The sequence below is a fragment of the Oryctolagus cuniculus genome, chromosome 3 (assembly GCF_051225735.1).
Source record: "Oryctolagus cuniculus isolate XC-2025 breed Fujian yellow rabbit chromosome 3, ASM5122573v1, whole genome shotgun sequence".
Taxonomy (NCBI): Eukaryota; Metazoa; Chordata; class Mammalia; order Lagomorpha; family Leporidae; genus Oryctolagus; species Oryctolagus cuniculus.
In genome coordinates, this window is record NC_142869.1 from 132,355,669 (window position 1) to 132,383,067 (window position 27,399).

A 27,399-nucleotide genomic window follows, 5' to 3' on the forward strand; every position below is an offset into this window, starting at 1 on the left:
TGTGCCTGCTGGCTCTTATTGTTTGCATGTGCTAAGGGTAATGTGAGCCACTTAAGCATACTGAGTGTAGCCTTAGCATAAAGACTGAGCATAGATCTCAGAGCAGAGAACACATTCCCAACCAGGAATGCTGTGACTGCACTGTTGTATTGTGTGTGTGTGTGTGTGTGTGAGAGAGAGAGAGAGAGAGAGAGAGTGAGAGAAGGAGAGATTGTGTGTATATGTGTGAGAGAGAGTAGTGTGTGTGAGAGTGTGTGTGTAAGAGTGTATGGGGGTGTGTGTGTGTGTATGTGTGTACGAGAGAGAGCAAGGGTGAGAGAGACAGTGAAAGAAAGTGAAAGGGAAGTATCCTAGATATGAATAAACATTTGCTTTTCTATTTCATAAATTTGCAAGTGGAAATGAGAATGTACCTCTCGGAGCTTTACTTCAAATATTTGTGTAAACCAGATCACGTGCATGCATTTGATGTCTTGTCTTCTGTTCCCTATCAGAGATGCTTGTTTTTCCTGTTGAGAGACTTTAAAATGATTATGAGATTGACTGGATGTAAAGTCATAAAACCAATTCTTGTGAAGTTGAAGGGTGTGTTACCTCAAATGATATTATTTTGTTTATTTTGTTAGTTTTCTAGTGTTTGTATTTCAAGTGCCTCAGTCATAGAATTGGAGTTCTCATCTTTTGCCCTCAAAATGTTAGAATCTGAGAAACAATTTTCTTTCAAATTCTTATTAGGAAGTATATCTCCAAAACTAAAATCAAAGCAAGCTTAAGATGAGGAGTACACTTTGAACCATTCATTCTTTTCTTAGAGAAGAAAGAAAATACAGGTATAGTTACCCCGTTAGATATTTTCCTGCTGTTCCCACTTTGATAGGCAACATTTTAAAAGAGTGCTCTTGAGGAGAGAATATCACAAAGACTATCTGCTTGGGACCTCATGGGAGGAAGGTGAGATGACAAAACTGGTGATGTGCGACTCCAGTCCTGGCTGTAGTGACAGAGAAGATAATTACAGTGGGGTACCCAGAGCGACATGAAGGTGAATTGGAATTTTCCAGAAGAGAGTCAAGATGTATCTGTGAAAGAGAGATAGTTGGAGGGAAATGTTATTTTAGCTGCTTATTCTGGCCGTACATGATTTAACAAGTATGAATTTCAAGAGGACAATAAAAAAAGAAATTATAGTAATCAGGATAGGAAATGATTAAGGGATGGGAGAAACCCTTGGCTGAGAGGGAATGTGAAGATTAAGTACAAATTCTAACAGTCTGGCTGACAAGTTGATGAGCACATTTACAGATGAGAAATGGAGAAGGAACAAAAGAATGTCTTCAATAGTTTTGTGTCAGAGCCAAAGTTAAGTTTGTGTCAGAAAGAATGAAAGTAGAATTTAAACAGAGAAGTTTCTTAAGGAAGAGAAAAGTGATGTTTTGCCAAAATATCCTTTTTTTTTTTTAAGGTGGCCATTTGTGGGTGGTCTGATGCTTTTTGTATCTAACCTGTCTTTTAATGCTGAAGGAAATAAGATGAAAATTCAGGAAGGAAGAATGAATCTTATTTTTGATGTTGGACCAAATGGGTGCTCTTCATGTTTTGCCTGGCATGAATCATATATTTGATCTTGTGATATAAGAATGGTCATAGTTGAAAAAGAGTAGAATGTCTTCATAATTCCTGTTTGGGAAGAATACTTACTTATTTGCTAGCCATATTAACTGTGCGAAAGCTAGAAAACATCGAATTTTAAGCCTGAAAATGCAGATTCAAGTGCGGTTCAGATATTTAGCAGCTTTTTGATTCTGAGCAAGACACTTAACTTCATTAGGCAGAAGGATATGGTCATAGTGTACATGGAAGCCAAGGAAAAGAATGGAAGAAACAGTATTTCTGTCTTTTTCTGGTACTTATCATGTCTTTGTGTGGAGGTAACCATGGATACCTTTAACCAATGTAAGCGGTTTGAATGTGCAGCTTAAATAATATAGTTTCTGCTCAACTGAAAGTCATAACCTGTGGGAATGCAGGTTCTTGTTTTGCCAGAACTTTATTTTTTTTAGTTTTGTTTTTAAGAAGTACATTGAAACTTATATTTTTTCCAGTGGATTTTCTCATTTATTCATATAAGCAATTCCTCAGAAAATCAATTTTGATCTACTGGTGTGGGACAAATCAACTACAAATAAAAATAAAGTTCCTAACAGTATAGCTGCTCCCAGTATATAGGTAAGGACCACAAAGGAAAAGATGATTAATCTCATTTCTTTAATTTTAGTGAGTTATTACATACATTTTCAAGTTTTCCATCCGAATTAGTTAATAAGCAAGAAAAGATATCTTTGAAAGGACTTGTGGATATTCAAAGATAAAAGAATGATAATAATTTAACAAAATATTTTCTTCAAAATAAAATCATTATGCCTATTTAAGTAAATTACTACATATTTTAAAAACCATGTCTCTACCTTCATTGTCACCAAAGTTAATTATTGAAGATATGTGTTTACAATTGTTCATTATTTGTATAATTCAGTCTTCATTTGTTCTTTCTTTCATCCTTATCCCCATTCTTTGGACATAGAATTTCAACCTTTTAGTTTTAGGGAAAAGTCTGGAAATGTAGGTGATATACACCTTTTGAATTTCTCCTCCAGATGATCTGTGTAGGAGATGAGCACTGGATACAAAGATAGTCAATTCATAGATCACTGGTCCTGTGATGTGGCCACACTCAAAAGGAGGAGTGGATTAGTCAAATGAAGAGAAAGATCCAGTTAGTAGCTGAAATGAAGATAAAACAGTGTCACAAATTCACTAGTGACCTTGCTGGGTTCTGGGAAGCCAAAACTTATGAAGGAATAGAAATTGTTGGTAAGATTTAGACAAAAGCATTGTGAGACAGAGTTGAACATCTGCAGAATATGAAGGGCAGGTGTGCTGGAATAAGCCAAGGCAAAATACGAGTGCTACTACAACGGGCAGCAACACATAAAGAGTACTTGAATAATAGTAAGGGCAGAGCACAAAATGCAGATTTGTGAACGCCTGTGACTGAGGCCTTTATGATCCCTTACATCCTTCTGCTCCCTGAACCTGGCTTCTAGCTCTATCAAGACTCTTCTAGTGCTGATATTCTTTTGTCTCGAGGTCTTTCATCATCTGGTGCTTCTCTAATTGCTCCACTCTCACCATTCTCTCCCACCCCCCTCCTGCTTCCACTTCACTTATAAAAGGACATTAGAGTGGAGCTTTACTGATTTTTCTAAAGCAGTAAGATTAAGAGCACTGATTCTGGAACCTATCTGCTTGAGTCCCTGTGAATCTCTACTTCTTGGTCTTGGTTTCAAAGGTGTCATGTAGTCTCTTTTTGCCTTTGTTTTCTCATCTGTAGACAGAAAATAATAGTGCCTACTTGATAATGTTCTTGCTGGGTGGAATGAAGGAAAGTATACAAAGCACACAGGATAGAATCTGGCACAATGTAAGTGCTTAATAGATATCACTGTTATTATTAAAGGACATGCATTGTATTGTAAAGGGAATGGTTTTTTTTTTTAATAAGTCAACGTGTACACAGAAACACACACACACAGATGTATATCACCAAAAATATAAATTATTTAATTAAGTAATGATGTAGTGAGCTAGTGAATTGGAAAATGAAGGCATTCTCTGCTTCATTTTGGTCTTGGGCAATAAAGCAACAAATATGGAACCATTTTTAGTTAATTTGGAGCAGTATTCTCTGGAGTTTAAGAATTGCATGAAAAATATCTCAATGTAAGGATGATGACTTTTTCTTAACATTGCATTTTCAGACTTCTTAGAATAAGGGTAAGATCTGTACTTATTTTTCCTCATTCAAGTTTTTGATGTCTTGTCTCTCTTATATCAGATACATTAATGAATATGCCTTCCAAATCATGGTTTAGAATGTCTAGGTAATTGTGTTTCTCAGGAATAATGGGCTGTTTTATAATAATTCCCTGAATAAATTCAGAAGCAAAGATGAGAACAAATTGCATAATTCATTTCGTTTCCAAAATGTCATTTCCAGTTAAATGCTGAGAAATGTTCTGTGTAGATGTGTGTGCTTCGATAGAAGCTGAGATCAGTTTATTTGGTTAAATGTCACCTGAGGTAAAGTAATACAGGCAGTCTCTAATTATATCTAGGTTCCTGAGGACTTGGGCCAAGAACAGCATCCTGAAGCAGAGACAGTGGACACCACAGTAGAAACCAGATTTGTTTTTCCTTCTCTCATGAAGCTGGCATCAGGCTCATCTCTGAGGTGCTCAGCAGTAGGGGAACATCCAGGCTTTCCAGCTGCACAGATCACTTTGTTCTGGGCTGGGCTGCATGGTAATACATAGAGGAGGAGTTTTTTTGGATGGCAAGTGACAGAATTCCCTATGAAATGTTTTTAAATAATCTTAGGAATGCACTGGAGAATTTTTTATTGATTTTCAAAACTGGAGAAGCCAAGGGTGAAACTGGCCTTTGAAATGCCAAGTGCTCCAATGGCATTCTCACAGTTTCCTGTTCTCTTTTTTTGCCCATCTTTGTTTCTCAGCAGTGCTTCCCTGTGTTTTGTTTGTTTTTGTCATATGTGTGGCAAAGTTCAGGGGTTAAGTGACAGATATTTTCAGACATACATCAGCCTAGCTTATTTTCCTAGAGTGAAGTCAATTTCTTTCTTTCAGTGAACATTTATAAGTCCCAGAGATCAACTCTGATTTCACTTTGGTCTTCTTTACAATTTTGGATCAGCCACTGTGGACAGCGGTTCAAGGACCTTTACCTGTCCGTGCCCTTGGCAGGATTTGGGTATAAGGATTGACAACCCCACTAGAACACGTGGAGTGAGAGGGGTAGTCCCCTCAAGGAGAGAGCAGAGGATGTGAAGGACACTGAGCAGAAGAGGCCCCAGATCTCAGCATTGCTCTCCTTTTCCAGCTCAACCCCCACTTTCTTAAATAGTTGTATTTCTTTATACTTGAGTTTTCAATCATCACTTTATTCCTCCATTGTCTGGATTAAAGTGTCTGTATTTTTATGATAATAGAAATAAGACATAATTATTGACCAAAAGTTGTTTATTATCTGTGTATTATTTTATAAAGTGGAATTAACCTTCTACATCAAGATTCTGAAACCTGACCTAATTCATCATTATAATTCTCCAGAAAGATAGATAGATAGATAAATAGAAGATTGAATGAAAGAAAGAAAGAGATAATCTGGTTCAGCATCTTGAGATGAAGACAGAGGATCCATTAGTTAGGCTGATGTGATGATTATTCCATTTTCATTCAGAGTATAGAAAGATGAGGATAATATTATTAAAATTTCAATATTTTAATCTTGATTTTTAAATGTTCCACCCTATATATGCACATTATTCTGCCCAAATATGTCTTCCCCTAGAAGAAAAAGGCTTTCTCACTTCTCTCTTATTATAAGACCACCTACATGCTTATACTTCAGGTTCCTTTCCTGTTTCAAAGCTTACTTTTCTGGTATTGTTTTTTCTCTCAACAACTTGTTTGAAGCAAATTCTGGAAGAACATTCCTAATAATTTAAATAATAATAATAAATAAGCTGACTTACTCCACAGTATGAGTCCCCACCTTTATTGAAGTATGCTTGACATTTAAAAATTGTGCATACTCATATGTAGAAAGTGATATTTTGACAAATGTACACTTGTGAAATGATTTTCACAATCAAGCTAATGTATCCATTAAATCATATAGTTTTTTATGGTAAAAAATTTAAGATTTACTTTTAGTAAATTTGAGATATAATAAACAGTATTAGCAGTAGCCAGGAACTCAGTCCAGTTCTCCCACATGGGTGGCAGGGACTCAAATACTTGAGCTATCACTTGCTGCCTCCCAGAGTCTACATCAGCAGGTAATTGGAATAACAAGCAAAAATGAAACTTGAACCTAGGCATTCTGATATGGGACATGAGTATCCCAACTGGTATATTAACTATTATACCAAATACCCACAGCTACCAGCTTATTAAACTGTGTTTATTCCATTTCATCAATTCTCATTAAACCTCCTCTATTCCGTTAATATAATATGACCTCCCAGACACAGGTTTCAATAATTCAGAGTCATTATCCTGCCCTTCCTCTTTCTATTTTATATACATTTATTTTCCTAATTATGTCATTTCTCAAGTATGTACTAAATTCATTTAAATTTAAGATATCATCATGTACTTGTTTAATACAAAATTGTAATATAAAAATACGCAACAATTTCTGCATTTATATGTGTGTATAAAAGGAAGAATAACAAAATTATAATCCTGGAACCCAATCCCCAACCCAAGAATGAAACCATTTTGTATGTAGTTCATTTCTTCCCATATATTCTCATTTCTATAACTTTAGTTTAACATTTGCATTTCAGTAACCCCCAAATTTTCCTGCTTGCTTCATATTGGGCCTTAAAACTATGCTACATTTCTCTGCCAACCTTTGATCATATACCCTTGGTGAACCTATTTTCAGGTTCCCTGTAACAGAATCCAACAGACTGAGCCTTGTATTCAATACCCTTTTTGATCGTGCTTGACTTGTGATTCCAGTCCTATTTCCCTGAGTTGCTCCATTCTTCACACTCAAAGTGCTTCCTTCTGTCAGTCTTTCATTCCTATATTTTTATTTTTCCTTCTTTTTCTCAACCAGACATTGCTTTGTTTTCTCCATACTATTGTTTATGTATCTCCACACTGAGCCATTCCTTGGGACCCTCTAGCTATCTCCTCTGGTTAAGTCCAGTCCATGCTTTGAGGCCTAATTAAAATACTTTCATTTCCATGCAGACCGTTCATATGTTTTTTCCTCTGGACTCCTGTTGCACTTTCTCTGGCATCTCGAGTATTTATAATTTTGTATATTTCTTCATGTGCTTCATGGAACAGAACAAAGTTTTGTATATAGACTTAAATATTTATTAAATGAATTGGCACATAGTTCAAGTGGATATATGTTCTCTCTCTTTTTTTTTAAGTAAATAGCAGATAATTTCTGCTTAAATTTCTTCTTCTTCATTCCCATTTCATCTGACATAGATCAAGGTAAGGCCACATGTCTTATCCATCTCACAGATTCTTTAGTTCTAGTTGTTTTTTTTTTTAAGATTTTATTTATTTGAGAGGTAGAGTTACAGACAGTGAGAGGGAAAGACAGAGAGAAAGGCCTTCCATCCTCTGGTTCATTCCCCAATTGGAAATGATGGCTGGAGCTTGTTTGGGCCATCTTCCACTGCTTTCCCAGGCCATAGCAGGGAGCTGGATCAGAAGAGGAGCAGCCAGGACTAGAATCAGTGCCTATGTGGGATGCCGGCACTGAAGGCAGAGGATTAACCTACTGTGCCACAGCATTGGCTCTGTATTATTTTCCATTTTGATTAATGCTCCAATTCTCACTCTCAGAAAAAGGTGATTCTTTGTATGTAAGATTTCTTATTTCAATACTCATACTTCTATCATGGTATAAGAACAGTCTTTAAGATCTTTAAGACCTTCCCTTAAAGGGCAGTCTTATATAAACATAGGTAGATGCATATTTCTTGTATTATATGTGAAACCAGAAAAGGAAACACACTTAAAAATGTGTGATACTTAAAAAATGTATTTAAGGTATAGAAAAAGGAAAATATTTCCTTCCTGTGGTATAAAGAAGACACCTTAATAGGGTTATAAAGTAAGTTTGCAGATAGTTCTTATACTTTTCTAAGAATGATGATGCACCTATCTGCCTAGTGGAATAGATTTCTGCCTAGAAAAAGGAGAGTAGATGTGATAAATTTTCCAAGTTTTCTGGCTTTCAGTTTGCATGTGAGACAAACTCAGCTTGAAAACTTCAAACTGGGGCCAGCGCCATGGCTCACTTGGTTAATCCTCCACCTGCAATGCTGGCATCCCATATGGAAGCCAGTTCTGGTCTTGGTAGCCCCTCTTCCAGTACGGCTCGGGAAGGCAGTGGAGGATGGCCCAAGTGCTTGAGCCCCTACACCTGCGTGGGAGAACAGGAAGAAGCACCTGGCTCCTGGCTTCAGATTGGAGCAGCTCTGGCTGTAACGGCCATTTGGGGAGTGAACCAACAGAAGGAAGACCTTTCTCTCTGTCTCTCTCTCACTGTCTATTACCCTACCTGTCAAATAAAAAAAATAAAAATAAAAATTCAAACTGATGAATAAAATAGAGCTGACCACATAATGATGTTGAAAGTGTGCTCCATCCTTAAAGAAGAACATTCTAGTTTTTAAGACATATATGCCAGCTAAACTAAGTCTCTACAAATATTGATATCAGGGGCTGCATCTTTGAAATGTCAAGGCTGTGATGATTTTCTGTCAATTGAGGAATAGAGTAAAGAACACAAAAGTAGAATATCAGTCAGAACTTACTGGGAGGGATTTACTCAACCCAAAGAAGTTACAAGAACTAATTGAAACAAAGTCTTAACCAAAAGGAGAGAAAACAGAGATGGTTCCCTCTTGGTAATGAACACTTAGCTTGGAATATGAAAGGAAAGAAAACTAGACTTCCCTATTCAGGAACAGGGCTTACATGCCAAAAGGCAAGTAGGGTTAGGCCTACCATTCAAGAACACCTGAGTCATTTTTTCCATCCCATCACAAACCTATGGGTCCTCTTATTTGAGACCTACCCACATATTCCTGGGCAGGCTCATGACGTTATAATTGTGCATACAGTGAAGAGTAATGAAGAACCGTTATTTTAGAGCCCAAGTACCCTTCCATAGTATTGCTTGAGTAATCAGGTAGGTATGCTCTTTGGAGACTCATTTAATACAGTTATGTCTTCGAAAAGTCATTTGCTGTTGAAGGCTGATTGAACCATGCTATTATAGAAGGGCATCTTATCCTGATAAAGGTAGTAATTATTTATCTAGCCAAGCAATCTTGCTGATTGAATATAGCTAAATGTTTGTCATTTAGGCTAAGAAATACTTTAGGCTTTATTGGTATGTGAACAAATTGAAAATGAACACTAATCTTACCACTTTTATTAGCTGAAACCACATCTTCATTTTTAGATTTAAATGTAATTAGTGAATTCTTGCTTTCTGGAAATTACTTTCAGATTTCTTTAGAAATAAATGAATTGTGCTCTTTAAGTTCTCATCATTGCATTCTCATTAATACTATTATTTTTAAACTATAAACATGGAGCCAGCACCCATGAAAGTAAGGTAGTGAATGTTTAAAGCATTTGTGCATTAGCTGCTTCAAAGGATAATTACATGATTATAATGGCAGTTACTTTGAGATAATTAAAAAAAATCTATTGCTCCCAAGTCTAATTATTAGAATAATGATAACATATTAGTAACTGTGAGACTTCAGTTACGGCCAACTTCATTGAAGAAATAAAAGCAAATATGTTAATGACATTTTTTACAAAGACCCAAAGGGTGGCACTGGACCAGTCTTTTTGTTTTCTGCTTCGAATCTCATGCCCAGTGTCTCAGCCCATTCGTGCCTATTCTAAACCACCCACACATATATGTTCATCTGATTTTACTCTATTTGTTTTCATTTGTTTTATAACTCTTCCTTTGGCAAAAGGGAGATAATTTTCTAGCTCTTCTCCACCCTTTGTGAGCCTCTGAAAGAAGGCTTTTGTAATTAGGCTTCATAGCTTTAACAAACATTTCATAACCTGCATGTAAAAATGCCAGTTCTCTGGGCCAGGGCATAATTAAATGAATAAGTATTAGTGTGTTAATTCAGCCACAAAATAAAATAATTTACAAGGGTTATTAATTAAGGGTTTACTTTGATTTTAGACTTTTTTTTTTTTTTTTTTTTTGACAGGCAAAGTGGACAGTGAGAGAGAGAAAAACAGAAAGAAAGGTCTTCCCTTTTCCGTTGGTTCACCCCCCAGTGGCCGCTGCGGCTGGCGCACTGCGGTTGAGCACAGCACTGATCTGAAGCCAGGAGCCAGGTGTTTCTCCTGGTCTCCCATGCGGGTGCAGGGGTCTAAGCACTTGGGCCATCCTCCACTGCACTCCCGGGCCATAGCAGAGAGCTGGCCTGGAAGAGGGGCAACCGGGACAGAATCCGGCACCCCAACCGGGACTAGAACCCGGTGTGCCGGTGCCGCAGGCGGAGGATTAGCCTAGTGAGCCATGGCGCCGGCTGATTTTAGAATTTTCATCAATAATGAGCTCTGTGTATTATAGACAAAACCTTTCTTATTTTGATCATTCCTATTAGTTGTCCTATAATAAAACAATGTTAATGAAAACTTTACTTTATTATTCTACCCCTGAAGGATTTAATGACCTGAACAAATCTTATTAAAATAGTAACAAATAGAATATGATCAAAATGGGTGTTACCAAAGCTGAGCGATACAAACAACACACAAAATTTCTAGTGAACCCAGTTTGAAGCCATTATTTCCTGATTGAAGACTGAAAAAAAAAAAGAGTTAGTCTTGGGGCTCACAATTGTTTGTTAAGGGTTCATTTGAACTGGCAGTAGGAGGAGGAAGACGAATGTTTTGTTTTTCTGTATTTCCAGATACACTGGTATTTGTAGTCTTGAAATGGTGAGGGTAAACAGCGATCCAGAAGTCCGCATAGTAGCAACTCACATTAACTGAACTTACTTTGTTCCAGCACCTGCAGTGGGTGTTTTCTGTCTATCATCTCCATTCTACTTAGGACCCTGAAAATGGATCATTCTCCATGAGGAGAGTGAGGCACAAAGATTGCTTTCTTATTGGCTGAGCTGAGATATTTGATCCAGACAACCCAATTCCAAAGCCCTAGTGCTTGGCTAGCACTCAGGTTTCCCTCCAAGGTATATTTTATTGCGTTAAGTACATTTCTACCCAGGGCTGTATCCTACTGGTAGCTTTCAAAGGGCTGCTAAGTGACAGATGGGAGACTCTGTAGGAAGTTTCACATTATATATCCTAAAGCAAGGAGAGGCACCCTCAAGGTTAAATCGTGAAACAGATTTCCTTGAAAAGTCCTAGCAATTTCTTTTTCTAAAAATTACTATTTTTTTTTATTTAGAAAGAATTGAAAAGAGGTAAATGACAATTGCAGATGTTCTTTATTCTGCTTATATTAAAATGTACATAATGGGCTCATTTGAAGTTTCAGAGTGACACACATACAGAAGAATAACCTCTCCCAACTAGGTGTATTGTTGGTTATTCTTTGTGTTCTGTTCTATTTTGTTATTCTCTTGCTGAAGAGATGAGAATGATCTATTAATGCAATAATCCCATTTTAAATATCTTAAGACCAGAGTCACTCATTGAGGAAGTATAAATCAGAAAGGGCACGAACACAGACTCATCCTTTCTTGCAACTTGTGATGCTGATTTGGGGGAAACTAATCAAAAGACTAGAGCATTTTCTAACAAGTCTCTACTTATGTAGCTTAGGGCTGGAAAGCTGAGAGGGACTTGCCTGCATAAAGAGATATTAAAAGAAGCACACTTTTATTTGTTTCCTCTGGGTAGATAAAGAGGAACTAAGCTTAAGTTAAAGCAGGCAGGATCTAGTTTTCTGACACAGGTGTAATGAGAAACCCCTTGTCTTCCCTACTAGTGAGATCTGAAGGACTTTATGGATTTTAAACAATCACGGTTGTTGGGAGTAAGATAGTATTCTAGGTAGTTTTAAAGCACGTGGTGTGTCTTTGGGGACGCAGAGTTGGTATCATTGGGCTGCGTTTGGAGATGTAACACTGTGTATGATGTATGCTTTAATTCTTGTGTGCACTGGAATTGGGAGCTGTACAGGCAATCCTGTGCTTACAGGGATTGTACTTCTAGATGATGCAGAAAGGCTTCCAGCCGGCTTCATCCATGTTATTATGTAATGGCACTTAATGCAAGCAGGGCACAAATGAACTCGCCCCAGTGAGTCTGATTCCTGATGTGAATCAAATAAGGCCCTCTCATCAACAGCCTCAGCCTGTTCCCAGGGGCTCCTCTGTGGAACTCTGTGTAGGATTAGACTCGCCTCCAGAACAGCAGCAGCTAAGGGAGACCAGAGCAGGAACAAAATAGCCTAGCCTGCAGTTCCTGATTTGATCTTTTTAAAAACAAGTGTGTAGAGCACTTGTATTTTGGGTTGCTATTTATTATTTAATATTACTTATTGGTTTTGGACTGAAATGGCTAGTTTGTAAATTTTATCCCCAAAATCAAATCAGAAGCAGGAGAAGAATATATATTTAGCTCGCAGGAGAGACTATTGACCTACAACATCCTGTGACATTCAATGGAACTGATTTCCCTGAGGAGCTGGTGAATTGGCTTTGTGACAGTTCCCATAGGGAAGTTGTAAAAGGAATTGGAGCAACGACATGCCCTTGAAATAAATACATTAACCGACCAACTGAAAATACTTTGAAGGACTGCATCTGATATACATATTTCCCCTCTTCACCCCCAATTCATGCTTTGAAACTTAATCACCAATGTGGTAGTATGAAGAGATGGGACCTATATGAGATGGTTAAGTCTTGGGACTTGAATGCTCATGAACAGAATTAGCAGTCTTAAAGATGAAGGTTGAAGAAACTACAGTAGTTTTTTTTTACCCCCCTTGATTTTATCAGCTCTGTACCTTTGGGATTTGCTCTTCTTGTAAAGTTGTTTTGTTGTTGTTTGTTTTTGTTTTTTTACCGTGTGCAGAAATCATATAAGAGATCAAGGCTAGGAGGCTGGTATTACTGAGAGGTTAGTTCATACATAAAGCTTTTGTGCACACTGGAATTGTGAATGCTACAGGCATGGCTGCTTGTGCACTGCAGGACCCTACAATATTTGTCCAGAGAAACTTACTTTTAGAAAATAAGAGTTTTACTGCAGACTTTTTTTTTTTAATTAAAGAAGTTTTCTCAAGAAATCATGAGAGGTTTTATCCAGAATGTCCTTGAAACTTCCATTTCTTGCACACTCATATTTTATAGGTAGCACTTAATATTTTGTATTATGATTATATATTGCTCACTTTCTGATGTCACATATGTCCTTTTCAAAGATAAGAACCTTGCTTTCATTTTTTTTTTGCCTTTTCTGTTCCTGGTACATAAAGATACTCACAATACTTCTGCTTAGTAAATACCTAACTTTCAGAATCTCCCTATAAAAACCCTTCAAATTCTGTATTCTTAAGGATTTTTTAACCTTTTTCCCATATTTCTTACTATAAATGTAAGTCAAATATCCTTTTGGAAGGCAGTTACTTGGAAAGGGAACCTAAATAGGCTTGATGTTGGATTCTTTTCATTGTATTTTTAATGACTTTTTGTTGTGGTAAAAAATCATGTCCCATATAGAGTATTATTATTATTTTAAGCTAATTTATAGATGTCTAACACATACATATACATTCAAAAGTACTCACAGCAGGATGTGTGTGTATACATTTACATGCATATTCTATCAAATAGCTATTTATTTATTTATTTGCAAATCAGAGTTACACAGAGAGAGGAGAGGCAAAGAGAGAGAGAGAGAGAGGTCTTCCATCCGATAGTTCACTCCCGAATTGGCTACAATGGCTGAGGCTGCGCCGATCTGAAGCCAGGAGCCAGGAGCTTCTTGCAGGTCTCCCATGCGGGTTCAAAGGCCCAAGGACTTGGGGTATCCTCCACTGCTTTCCCAGGCCACAGCAGAGAGCTGGATGGGAAGTGGAGCAGCCGGGTCTCAAACTGGCGCCCATATGGGATGCTGGTACTTCAGGCCAGGGCGTTAACCCACTGCGCCACAGCACCAACCCCTCAAATAGCTAATTAAACACAATGTTTTATTTTTTTAGAATCCTTAATCATCAGACCTTTGATAGAATATAATGCCATATTAAAATTTTATTTCTATGAGAAAATAGCATCAATTTATGTAATTGTTGCATAATTTTTTTTTTTTTTGATAAGCAGAGTGGACAGTGAGAGAGAGAGAGAGACAGAGAGAAAGGTCTTCCCTTTTGCCGTTGGTTCACCCTCTAATGGCCGCCGCGGGCAGCGCACCGCGCTGATCCGATGGTAGGAGCCAGGTACTTCTCCTGGTCTCCCATGGGGTGCAGGGCCCAAGTACTTGGGCCATCCTCCACTGCACTCCCTGGCCACAGCAGAGAGCTGGCCTGGAAGAGGGGCAACCGGGACAGAATCCGGCACCCCGACAGGGACTAGAACCCAGTGTGCCGGCGCCGCAAGGCGGAGGATTAGCCTAGTGAGCCACGGTGCCGGCTATGCATAATGATTTTTCATAGATTCTTGCAGTTGAGTCTATGAAATATTGGGGTTTGAATTTCAAGTTCTGACTTTATGACTATGTTAACTCCTTTGGGCCTCAGTTTCTTGGTCTTTAAAATGGGGATAGCAAAACATCCAGGTAGTTTTGTGGACTAAGTGACTTATGTCGAAGTAGTCAGCATGAAGTGTAAATATATAAGTAACAGGTGGCCAAGAAGTTGCTTTCCGTTTTGTGACTTTTAATTTGTAACCTAAATAGCAATGTATAATATAGAATTTTCATGGGCAGAGGAGCTTATAATAAGATCTATGTAATGTTATCATATGTTATCAACTTTGTGTCTATTACAGGCACACATACTATAAATCAATCAGCATTGTTGAATACTTATGCTCAGAAAATGGTATGGAATATTATATTTTAATCAGATATTTTTCATGTGTTATAGAAGTGACTGTATTCTCTGGGGCTTATTATAAATGAAAATGAGATTTTTGTTTTATGCCTTGCAGTACATACTGCAATTTATTTTTAACAGAAGGGCATTGTAAATTGCGTGCTAAAGGTAGATGTCTCTCTTGAGATATTTGCATCAGTGAGTACTGCAGGCTTTGAAAATATTTTCCAAAGTACTCACAGCAGGATACGTCTCAGTCAGTGAAAAATTCTTGGACAGGGTATGATCATTTCTCATCCACTAGAGAAATGGTATTATTTTAGAATAATATTTTTAAATGCAGATCATGGAAAAGATGATAGATGATTTATTGAAAGTGAAATTTATTTCTTTTCTGAGTGCAGGTTGGGATGGGTAGACATTAAGAGCATGACTGATATGTGAATCTGCTGTCCATTTCCATGATGTGAGTTGCTTCACATTAGTAAAGAAAAATACATGGGATGTCAGAAGGCAACTTGTTCCTAAGTTCTTCCAAGAGTCCCAGGGCATGGAAATTGTTTACAAGACAATGTAAACAACATGTCAGCCATTCAAAAGAGAAAATAATTGGGTGCTTTCTTTCTGGGGTTATGTTGCTCTTTTGCTGATTTTACTGTGTGATAACCTGAGGATCTTTTCAGTTTTCAAGGTCTTTTATATCAAACCTTTGGTCTTTGTCCCAGAATATGGAAAAGAGGAAGACAGGGATAGACTCTTTTACCTAATGCTTGACAGGGACAGAGGCAGACTTAAGAGCACTATAAATCTAATTCCTTGGGTTCCTTTGGTCCTCCAGTTTTATTTTATTTAAAAGATACACTTTTTTTCTATTTATGGAATCTAATCCTTATCTACTCTTTCCAAAGCATCACTTTTTTTCTTTCCCTTTAAAACTGTATGCCTTGAAATCATTAACCACCTTATTTAAAACATCTATGAACCCATCTTGCCTTCCTTATTTCCTTCAAAGCACTATTGCCTTCTGACATCCCATGTATTTTTCTCACTTGTTTATCATCTGTCCCCTTCATTAGTCTACAAACTCCACAGAAATAGGCTGGCACCTGTTTTGTTTACTGCTGTATCCTCATACAAAGAACAATGGGTTTCAAGGATCAGTTTGTCTCAAATGAAATGTCATCCCTTTGAACATTAGCCCTTTTCCTATTCTTTAGTAACTATTTCTGAGTGGATAGTCCTAGTTCGGGAAGTTTTAATTTTCACTTCTAATTTTCTAGATAGCACATGACTTGTTTGCAAAGAAATAGACTGCTTGCCCTGAAGTATCAATGTTGACAGTTTGGCGCAAGACACTAATGCTCAAACCTTCTGTATAAACTTGGTCTCCCAGTGTGGATTTCTGAATCTGCTTGCTTTCTGGCTTGTTTCTATCGACAGTTTTCAAAATGGATTTCACGAAGCCAGCTGTCTTCCATTTCACAATGTCCCTTACATACTCATCCGTGTGTCTACCAGTCTATCAGTACTGGGTCAGCAAGAGTTCATAAAGTCACTAATTATGTCTTTATCCCATTCCTAAAGGGCAGTAGTCCATTTCCCCAAACTCCCTTCTTGCTTGGATCATGTTTTCTTTTGATGTTTCGTTCTTGCACTGTTTCAGCCGCTGTCAGTGAAGAGTCAGTTCTACATATCCTCTCTAGTGTTCATCATTAGAGTGCAGCAACCTAGAACAAAGTAGAGGCACTTGAATCGCTGACTGGGTTCACGAGTGAAACTAACTGTGAGGATACTCATTTTGCCCCGTTGAGTTTATTTGGAGTAGATCAGTTTAAATGATAGACCTTTATGGGAGAAAGGAAGACACTTCTACAACAATGAATTCTACATGACAGGAAGCTTTAAGTACATGACAAGTGCAGTTATTTTTGATTTTTGAAACTTGTCATCAGAGAATTGTTAACGAGATGGACTTAGGGGGCAGCACTTCAGTTATAGCTCCCTTTTCCCATTAAATTTAAGTTTCATTAATGGATTGTAATTTGCTCTGACTTTTTCTGCCAGGAATGGGGTTCATGGAAGTTAATAACATGATATCAAAGGAACTGGAAATCCTTCATCTGGCTTCTGACTGTTTCTCAATGACAATTCTGCTTTACCCTGGGAATGATGTATTTATTACAACACTGGAAGCACATTTAGTCAAATAAAGAAGCTACTTGTCAAAAGATGTGCTTTGAGATTGGTCTCAAGGTTTTCATATGGATTGGGTGGTGTCAGTTGTTTGGGCTGCTGTCACAAAATAGCTTAGGCTTCGTAGTTTATAACAACAGAAATTTGTTTTTCACAGTTTTGGAGATTGAAGTCAAGATCAAGGTGTTGGCAGGCTCGATGTCTGGTGAAGGCCCCTTTTGCATAGACAGCGTCTTCTTGCTGCGCTTTCACATGGTGCAAGGTGAAGCAGGGTCTCTTGCCTTCGTTTGTAAGGGTGCTAATCCTATCCGGGAGGATGGAGTCATTGGGATGTAGTCACCTCCTAAAGGCCCCATCTCTTAATATTTTTGCATCCAGGATTGGGTGTCAGTGTAGGAATTTTGGCTGGATACAAACATTCAGACTATTGTAGGTATAGTGTAATTCTCCCAAAACTGCATGAAGATTACAATGCTGAAATTGAAGCAATTGCCTGTGGATTTGATATGATAAATGTTGGTTGGAACAACACATTGATTTTCATTATGTAGTTGTAGAATGTAGGCATGCTGTGCATATCCATTTAATGAACTGTTTATATTTAAAAGATGTCTGCACTCTTCAAGCATATGTATGTGGTAGTAAATTTTTTTCATATGTTTCTTGGAGGAATAAATAAGAATTGTTCCCAATATCCAAACAAACTAACAGGGGAATCAAGGCTCTGAATTTGCCTTTGTGGAAGGCTTAGTCTAAAAAATACACAAGAATTAGTTATTTTATTTTTCACTCTAATGCTTTAGCTTTGTTGAGATTGCTGTTGAATAACATAAATAGCCATTAAAATATTAATTGGAGCAAGAGTACCAAGTTTTCTTAGTAGTGTGTAGATGAGTTCTTCCTGTTGTGTCCGTGTCTTTTCCTGATGTCTCTGTGATGAGCTTCTAATTATCCTTTGCATTCCAGGTGGGAACATCACTTCCCTGAAGTCTTCTTTCCTTTGCTATGCAGAATTGGTTGCTGCTGGTCAGTGGTTTCGTCACTGCTGTGAATTAACTATTGTCTATATAGATACGTATTATGTCTGTGATTTATTACAGTCCTATCACAACGTGTTTATATTATCTGGATCTGCCTTTTCCCCAGCAGCTGGTGAGTCCATCATGGACAAGGATAATGCCTGACTCATTTGTAAAATATCAGCCTCTTGAACAGAACCCAGTGTAGCAGAGTAGGCTCTTTAGTTGGAAAAGTAAGCAAACAAAAAATGTTTTGAAGCTACCTTTATGTCATTTGTAATAATCTCTGCTGTTGGGCTGAGTTAGACTTTGATGGTGGAAAGTAAGCCAGTGTGTTGGGAAATTTTTATGATTTCTCTAGGTGTAATAAAGAGGCTGATTAAAGATCCAGCAGCTTATAAACAGTATTACAACTCTCTACTGTGCCAATAAGACATTTTGGAAAAGATGTTATACTTTATTTGGATAAAATGCAATATTATGAATCCTGCATTGTTAACACCCAAATATCTTATATGCCTTGAGATAACCGTTGATTACCTTGATGTGATGGAAATGATATCGAAAGAAGCAGAACAGAAAGATATTTTAATGTTCTCTACGTTTCCCTGTACACATCCCATACATGTCAGTAAAAGTTACTCTATACTTTTATTAAAACTTCAGTATCTTCATTTATATTTAGAATGGTGGCAACATAAAATTGAAACCTGAGAGTTGTGAAGGATATAAAGTCATGTTTTAATAGAGAAACTAAATTGCTACTTCAAAGAGCCTATAAAACTGAAAAGCATTCATTATAAATGTAATAAAAACTTATGAGTCCCATTTTATTAAAACTACACCCAGTTTCCTGAAGGGGCTGGATCATTTAGAGGTAAACCAGTGACACTTTATGTCTAGCAGCATACTTTATATGAGATAAGATATCTGGTGAAATGAGTTTGGTGGTTTTAACATGATCCCTAATGGACATCCATTCATGTTGTTAGATTAGAATTTTTGCTTTAGCAGAGTTTGCAAATTCTGATAATAATATACCCAGATCAGGTTAATGGCAGTAGTAAATTATTTACTACTATAAGCTCCTTCAAAAAAGAGAATAATAGTGAAAGATAAAGCTTATTCTTTTTATAATTGGTGTGTTATATCATACTAATGTTTTGTAATTTCTTACTCCAGTCAAATTACTTGTATATAGATTAACACTGTTACAGAATAATAACATCTTAGTGACTAACATTGGCTTTTTGTTTTCAGATATAGTAGTTTTTTTACTATGACATACACAAAAGTGATATGTGTTTCTTATAAAATATTTATTTATACTTTTTTCTCAGTTCAGTTATCACTAACATAGTAGTCTGTCCACTACAGATTTTTTATAAAACTTACTAGCATATACAATTGCTTAGAGTTATTTAAATAGAGGCATATCTGAAAAAAATGTAGGCCTGTATACATATGTATGCTCATATGCACATTAATACATAGACATCTGCATCTACTTTTACACATTCTATAAATTCACATATAAAATAAGCAAGTTGGTATATTTTATTATGACATATTTGATAAACATTCTGATTAGATGTGTTTAACATTTCAAAGAGAAGGGAGATATAGATATGCCCCGCTAAACAATTTGAAAACCTAGAAGGACATTCTAAGGTATGGTATGTCAAATTATTTTCAAATATATAATGACTTGCCATCACATCCCATAGATTTATAATATTCTTAATGTGTTAAAATAATAATTTAGTTTTGGCAGCTTTTCCGTGTTTTGACCCCTTCCATGTTCCATATTAGGTATTATTTTACATATTCCATATACACATTTCTATTTTATTTGGCTGGATCTTGGCTATATTGTAATAGTGTTTGAAAGCAGAAAAACGAAATTGTGGAGAAGTGACAGGTTGTCCATTCACTCTTACTTGTAGAATCAAGTAACTTTAAATAGAGATTCTCATATGGTTAGTTGGGAGAATTGATGTATTTGAGTTAATACATACTCTGCATAGTTTGTATTGATTTATTCAGAAAATAAGGCAGGGTTTCTGGTAAATAGTGGCAGAGTTAAAGTGTGTTCATTTGAATCCCTTTCTTAAAACCTACCTCACAAATAAAACCGCATGGGCATTTTGCTCAGTGTTTATGTTGCTACTTGGGACACCAACATCCCATATTGGAGTGCCTGGGCTCAAGTCTCAACTCTAGCTCCCTGCTGATGTGTGGCATGGGAGGCCGCAGATGGCTGGTCAAATTTTTGGATGTCTCGCACCCCTATGGGAGACCCAAGTTGAGTTGTGAGCTCCTGGCTTCGGCCTGGCCCATTCCCAGCTGTTGCAGACATTTAGAGAATGAGCTAGTGGACAGAAAATTGATCTTTCTCTGCCTTTATTTTTTTTAGATTTATTTATTTATTTATTTGAAAGGCAGAGTTACAGAGAGAGACAGAGACAGAGACAGAGGAAGAGGAAGAGGAAGAGGAAGAGGAAGAGAAAGAGAAAGAGAAAGAGAAAGAGAAAGAGAAAGAGAAAGAGAAAGAGAAAGAGAAAGAGAAAGAGAAAGAGAAAGAGAAAGAGAAAGAGAAAGAGAAAGAGATCTCCAATCTTCTGCTTTATTTCCCAGATGGCTGCAGTGGCCAGAGCTGGGCCGATCAGAAACCAGGAGCTTCATCTGGGTCTCCCACCATGGGTGCAGGGGCCCAAGGGCTTGGGCCATCATCCACTGCTTTCCCAGGCCATAGCAGAGAGTTGTATCTGAATTGAAAACAGCTGGGTTTTGAACCAGCACCCATATGGGACGCCGGCACTGCAGGTAGCGGCTTTACCAGCTGCACCGCAGTGCCAGCTCCTTTCTCTGCCTTTTAAATAAAATGAAGAAAAGGGCAAAAATTATGTCAACAGCTGGAAAACAGTTATAATTCTAAAGCACATGAATTCAGTATATGTTAAAATCAGTAGCATTGGACAGCATTAAAGGGAGCATACTGAGAACTGAAGCACACTTTTCCAGAACTTTATCTATCTGTACATAACTCTGAAAATGCATGCATTGTCTTCTCAGACATTCAATTCAGTAGGTAGTTTTGTGTTCATTGTAATTACTGCCAAGGCTACAAAGCCTCTTTTCAGGAGCATATAAACTAAGAGAAGGATACACAGCTTTCACAGTACAGGGGTTCTGATAACATGAGGTTGGAAAGAGGCTTCATAAAGGAAGTTATCATTTGTAAAAGTATTGAAAGAAGGCTAAGATTTCAGTAAATAATGATGGAGGAAAGGGACATTGATTGTAGAAGAAGTAGCATGAGTCAAACCAGAAATGTTCAGGGCATTTGATTGCAACATGAGATACATGTGGGAAAGTATGAATCATGGCTTCCTAATGAGCCATGATTAACCAGAGTGACTGGCATTGTCATTATGTTAGGCTCTTTGAATGCATTATCTCAATTGACCTACCCAGCAGCCTGTGAGGTAATAATTACTGCATCATACAGTGTTGAAAGAACAAGGCTCATAATATCTTTGCCTAAAATCACTCTACTATTATCAAGTGATTGAGCTGGTTATATGAACCCAGACCTTTTGGTTCTGTGTTCTTCCTCGCTGTATTCTGTGCTTGTATGATTCTGGAGCCACATTTAGAGGAATTGTGCTAGGAGAAGCCTTCAAGTACTTTATGCAGACCAGAGAGAACATTTTGTCTTTTTCATATTGAGTACAAGAAAGGTGTTCTCTCTTTTCCCAATAGTAATTGTATTCTTGTGTCCCTGAGAACAGGGAAAGAACACTTGGCCTTAAAATGTCATCCTTGGGGGCTGGTGTTGTGCCACAGGGGTTAAGCTGCCACTTGTGACACCAATATCCCCTATGAGCACGGGTTGGAGTCTGGGTTGCTTCACTTCCTATTCAGCTCCCTGCTAAACTGCCTGGGAAAGCAGTGGAAGATGGCCTACATTCTTCAACCCCTGCTACTAACATAGGAGACCCAGATGGAGTTACAGGCTCTTGGCTTCTGCTTGCCCCAAACCCAGCCACTGGGGCCATTTGGGGAGTGAATGGAAGCTCCCTCTTTCTCTCCCTACCTCTTCCTCTTTCTCTGTACCTCTTTCAAGTAAATCCATCTTTTTTTTTTTTTAACTTTTATTTAATGCATATAATTTTCCAAAGTACGACTTATGGATTACAATGGCTTCCCCCCCATACCGTCCCTCCCACCCACAACCCTCCCCTTTCCCACTCCCTCTCCCCTTCCATTCACATCATGATTCATTTTTGATTATCTTAATATACAGAAGATCAGCTTAGTATACATTAAGTATGGATTTCAACAGTTTGCTCCCACACAGAAACATAAAGTGAAAAATAATAGATGATTTTTTTAAATGATGATGAAATCAGAGCAGACCTATTGTCATGTTTAATCCCAGTGAGAGTCAAGTTGGGAATTGATAATTTCTTTTTTTTTTTCTTTTTTTTCTTTTTTTTTTTTTTTTTACAGAGGATCAGTTTAGTATGCATTAAGTAAGGATTTCAACAGTTTGCACCCCCATAGAAACACAAAGTGAAATATATTGTTTGAGTACTTGTTATAGCATTAAATCTCAATGTACAGCACATTAAGGATAGAGATCCTACATGAGGAGTAAGTGCACAGTGACTCCTGTTGTTGACTTTACAAATTGACACTCCTGTCTATGGCATCAGTAATCTCCCTATGCTCCAGTCATGAGTTTCCAAGGCTATGGAAGCCCTCTGAGTTCTCCGACTCTTATCTTGTTTAGACAAGGTCATAGTCAAAGTGGAGGTTCTCTCCTCCCTTCAGAGAAAGGTACCTCCTTCTTTGATGACCTGTTCTTTCCACTGGGATCTCACTCGCAGAGATCTTTTGCCAGAGTGTCTTGGCTTTCCATGCCTGAAATACTCTCATGAGCTTTTCAGCCAGCTCCGAATGCCTTTAGGGCTGATTCTGAGGCCAGAGTGCTATTTAGGACATCTGCCATTCTATGAGTCTGCTGAGTATCTCACTTCCCATGTTGGATCACTCTCCCCTTTATTTACTCCATCGGTTAGCGTTAGCAGGTACTAGACTTGTCTATGTGTTCCCTTTGACTCCCAGTCCCTTCACCATGACCAACTGTGAACTGAAACTGATCACCTGGAACAGTGAGATGGCATTGGTACATGCCACCTCGATGGGATTGAATTGGAATCCCCTGGTATGCTTCCAACTCCACCACTTGGGGCAAGTCAGCCTGAGCATGTCCCAAATTATACATCTCTTCCCTCTCCCATTCCCACCACCATGTTCAACAGGGATCACATTTCAGTTAATTTTCAACACTTAAGAATAACTGTGCATCAATTACAGATCTAAACCAGTCATATTAAGTAGAACAGATAAAAAAAAACTACTAAGAGGGATAATGTATTAAGTTGTTCATTAACAGTCAGGGCTATGCTGATCAAGCCACCATTTCCCATAGTGTCCACCTCACTCCAACAGGTTTCCCTCTTGGTGTTCAGTCAGTCGTCACCGATCAGGGAGAACATATGGTATTTGTCCCTTTGGGACTGGCTTATTTCACTCAGCATGATGTGTTCCAGATTCCTCCATTTTGTTGCAAATGACTGGATTTCGTTGTTTCTTACTGCGGTATAGTATTCTAAAGAGTACATATCCCATAATTTCTTTATCCAGTCTATCGTTGATGGGCATTTAGGTTGGTTCCAGGTCTTAGCTATTGTGAATTGAGCTGCAATAAACATTAGGGTGCAGACCGCTTTTTTGTTTGCCAATTTAAATTCCTTTGGGTAAATTCCAAGGAGTGGGATGGCTGGGTCGAACGGTAGGGTTATCTTCAGGTTTCTGAGGAATCTCCAGACTGACTTCCATAGTGGCTTGACCAGCTTGCATTCCCACCAACAGTGGGTTAGTGTCCCTTTTTCCCCACATCCTCGCCAGCATCTGTTGTTGGTAGATTTCTGCATGTGAGCCATTCTAACCGGGGTGAGGTGAAACCTCATTGTGCTTTTGATTTGCATTTCCCTGATTGCTAATGACCTTGAACATTTTTTCATGTGCCTGTTGGCCATTTGGATTTCCTCTTTTGAAAAATGTCTATTGAGGTCCTTGGCCCATCTCTTAAGTGGGTTGTTGGTTTTGTTTTTGTGGAGTTTCTTGATCTCTTTGTAGATTCTGGTTATTAACCCTTTATCTGTTGCATAGTTTGCAAATATTTTTTCCCATTCTTTCGGTTGTCTCTTCACTCTCCTGACTGTTTCTTTTGCAGCACAGAAACTTCTCAATTTGATGCAATCCCAATAGTTGATTTTGGCTTTGACTGCCTGTGCCTCCCGGGTCTTTTCCAGAAATTCTTTGCCTGTGCCAATATCTTGAAGGGTTTCTCCAATGTTCTCTAGTAACTTGATGGTGTCAGGTCGTAGATTTAGGTCTTTAATCCATGTTGAGTGGATTTTTGTGTAAGGTGTAAGGTAGGGGTCTTGCTTCATGCTTCTGCACGTGGAAATCCAATTTTCCCAGCACCATTTATTGAATAGACTGTCCTTGCTCCAGGAATTAGTTTTAGATCCTTGATCAAATATAAGTTGGCTGTAGATGTTTGGGTTGATTTCTGGTGTTTCAATTCTGTTCCATTGGTCTATCCATCTGTTTCTGTACCAGTACCATGCTGTTTTGATTACAACTGCCCTGTAGTATGTCCTGAAATCTGGTATTGTGATGCCTCCGGCTTTGTTTTTGTTGTACAAGATTGCTTTAGCTATTCGAGGTCTCTTGTGCCTCCATATAAATTTCAGCACCATTTTTTCCAGATCTGAGAAGAAGGTCTTCGGTATCTTGATTGGTATTGCATTGAATCTGTAAATTGCTTTTGGGAGAATGGACATTTTGATGATATTGATTCTTCCAATCCATGAGCATGGAAGATTTTTCCATTTCTTGCTATCCTCTTCTATTTCTTTATTAAGGTTTTGTAATTTTCATCGTAGAGATCTTTAACGTCTTTGGTTAAGTTTATTCCAAGGTATTTGATTGTTTTTGTAGCTATTGTGAATGGGATTGATCTTAGAAGTTCTTCCTCAGCCATGGCATTGTCTGTGTATACAAAGGCTGTTGATTTTTGTGCATTGATTTTATACCCTGCTACTTTGCCAAACTCTTCTATGAGTTCCAATAGTCTCTTAGTAGAGTTCTTTGGGTCCCCTAAATACAGAATCATGTCATCTGCAAAGAGGGATAGTTTGAGTTCTTCCTTCCCAATTTGTATCCCTTTAATTACTTTTTCTTGCCTAATAGCTCTGGCTAGAACTTCCAGAACTATATTGAATAGCAGTGGTGAGAGTGGGCATCCCTGTCTGGTTCCAGATTTCAGTGGAAATGCTTCCAACTTTTCCCCATTCAATAGGATGTTGGCTGTGGGTTTTTCATAGATTGCTTTGATTGTATTGAGGAATGTTCCTTCCAAACCCAGTTTGCTTAGAGTTTTCATCATGAACGGGTGTTGTATTTTATCAAATGCTTTCTCGGCATCTATTGAGAGAATCATATGGTTTTTCTTCTGCAGTCTGTTAATGTGGTGTATCACATTGATTGTCTTGCGCACATTAAACCATCCCTGCATACCAGGGATAAATCCCACTTGGTCTGGGTGGATGATCTTTCTGATGTGTTGTTGCATTCTATTGGCCAGAATTTTATTGAGGATTTTTGCATCTATGTTCATCAGGGATATTGGTCTGTAATTCTCTTTCAGTGCTGCATCTTTCTCTGGCTTAGGAATTAAGGTGATGCTGGCTTCATAGAAAGAATTTGGGAGGACTCCCTCTTCTTCGATTGTTCTGAATAGTTTGAGAAGAATTGGAGTTAGTTCTTCTTTAAACGTCTGGTAGAATTCAGCAGTGAATCCATCTGGTCCTGGGCTTTTCTTTGTTGGGAGGGCCTTTATTACTGTTTCAATTTCTGTCTCAGTTATGGGTCTGTTTAGGTTTTCGATGTCTTCCTGGTTCAATTTAGGCAGGTTGCATGTGTCCAGGAATCTATCCATTTCTGATAGGTTTCCCTGTTTGCTGGCATACAAGTCCTTGTAGTAATTTCTGATGATTCTTTTTATTTCTGTGGTGTCTGTTGTTACATTTCCTTTTTCATCTCTGATTTTATTGATTTGGGTCTTTTCTCTTCTTTTTTTAGTTAGTTGGGCCAATGGGGTGTCAATTTTGTTTATTTTTTCAAAAAACCAGCTCTTTGTTTGGCTGATTTTTTGTAATGTTTTTCTTGATTCAATCCTGTTGATTTCTTCTCTGATTTTAATGATTTCTCTTCTCCTACTAGATTTGGGTCTGATTTGCTGTAGGTTTTCTAGATCCTTGAGGTGAATTGAAAGCTCATCTATTTGGTGTCTTTCCAATTTCTTGATGTAGGCACCTATTGATATAAACTTTCCTCTTAACACTGCTTTTGCTGTGTCCCATAAGTTTTGGTATGTTGTGCTGTTATCCTCATTTACTTCCAGAAAGTTTTTGATTTCTCTTTTGATTTCTTCTATGACCCATTGTTCATTCAGGAGCATGTTGTTCAATCTCCATGTGTTTGCGTATGCTCTAGGGATTCCTGAGTTACTAATTTCCAACTTCATTCCTTTATGGTCTGAGAAGCTGCATGGTATGATTCTAATTCTTTTGAATTTGCTCATACTTGCTTTATGGCCTAGTATGTGGTCAATCCTAGAGAAGCTTCCATGTACTGCTGAGAAGAATGTAAAATCTTTAGCTGTAGGATTGAAAGTTCTGTATATATCTGTTAGATCCATTTGGGCTATGGTGTCGTTTAAATCTACTGTATCCTTGTTGATCTTCTGACCGGATGATCTGTCTATTTCTGAGAGTGGAGTATTGAAGTCCCCCAGTACTACTGTATTGGGGTCTAAGTCTCCCTTTAAGTCCGTTAATAAATCTTTTAGATAAACTGGTGCCCTGTAGTTAGGTGCATATACATTGATAATTGTTATATCTTCCTGTTGAATTGATCCCTTAATCATGATATAGTGTCCCTCTTTGTCTCTCTTAACAGTTTTTGTGGTAAAGTTTATGTTGTCCGATATTAAGATGGCTACACCCGCTCTTTTTTCATTTCTGTTGGCATGGTATATCTTTTTCCAGCCTTTCACTTTCCGTTTGTATGGATCTTTGTTGGAAAGATGTGTTTCTTGTAAGCAGCATATAGATGGGTTTTGTTCCTTAACCCAATCAGCCAATTGGTGTCTTTTAACTGGACAGTTCAGGCCATTCACGTTCAAAGTGACTAATGATAAGTGGTAACTTTGCCCTGCCATTTGCCAAAGATAAGTTCTAATATATGCTTTGAATTCCCTGTGATCTTTTGCTGTGAGGTTTCCTTCCTTGGTTTCCTTCCTTTACCTTCTTTCATATTGATGACCGTGTTTCTGTGTTTCTGTGTGTAACACATCTTTAAGCATCTT

The 27,399-nt window shown here is 37.8% G+C and overlaps 1 protein-coding gene and 1 pseudogene across 6 annotated transcripts in view; both read left to right on the plus strand.

The window, feature by feature from the left end:
• The window catches only part of IMMP2L (inner mitochondrial membrane peptidase subunit 2), a 1,052,378-nt gene that overhangs the window by 379,646 nt on the left and 645,333 nt on the right, over positions 1 to 27,399 (plus strand). The gene's annotated exons all lie outside the window — the stretch shown is intronic.
• Positions 17,068 to 27,399, plus strand: part of LOC149127516 (small ribosomal subunit protein eS27-like pseudogene) — a 73,828-nt pseudogene continuing 63,496 nt past the window's right edge.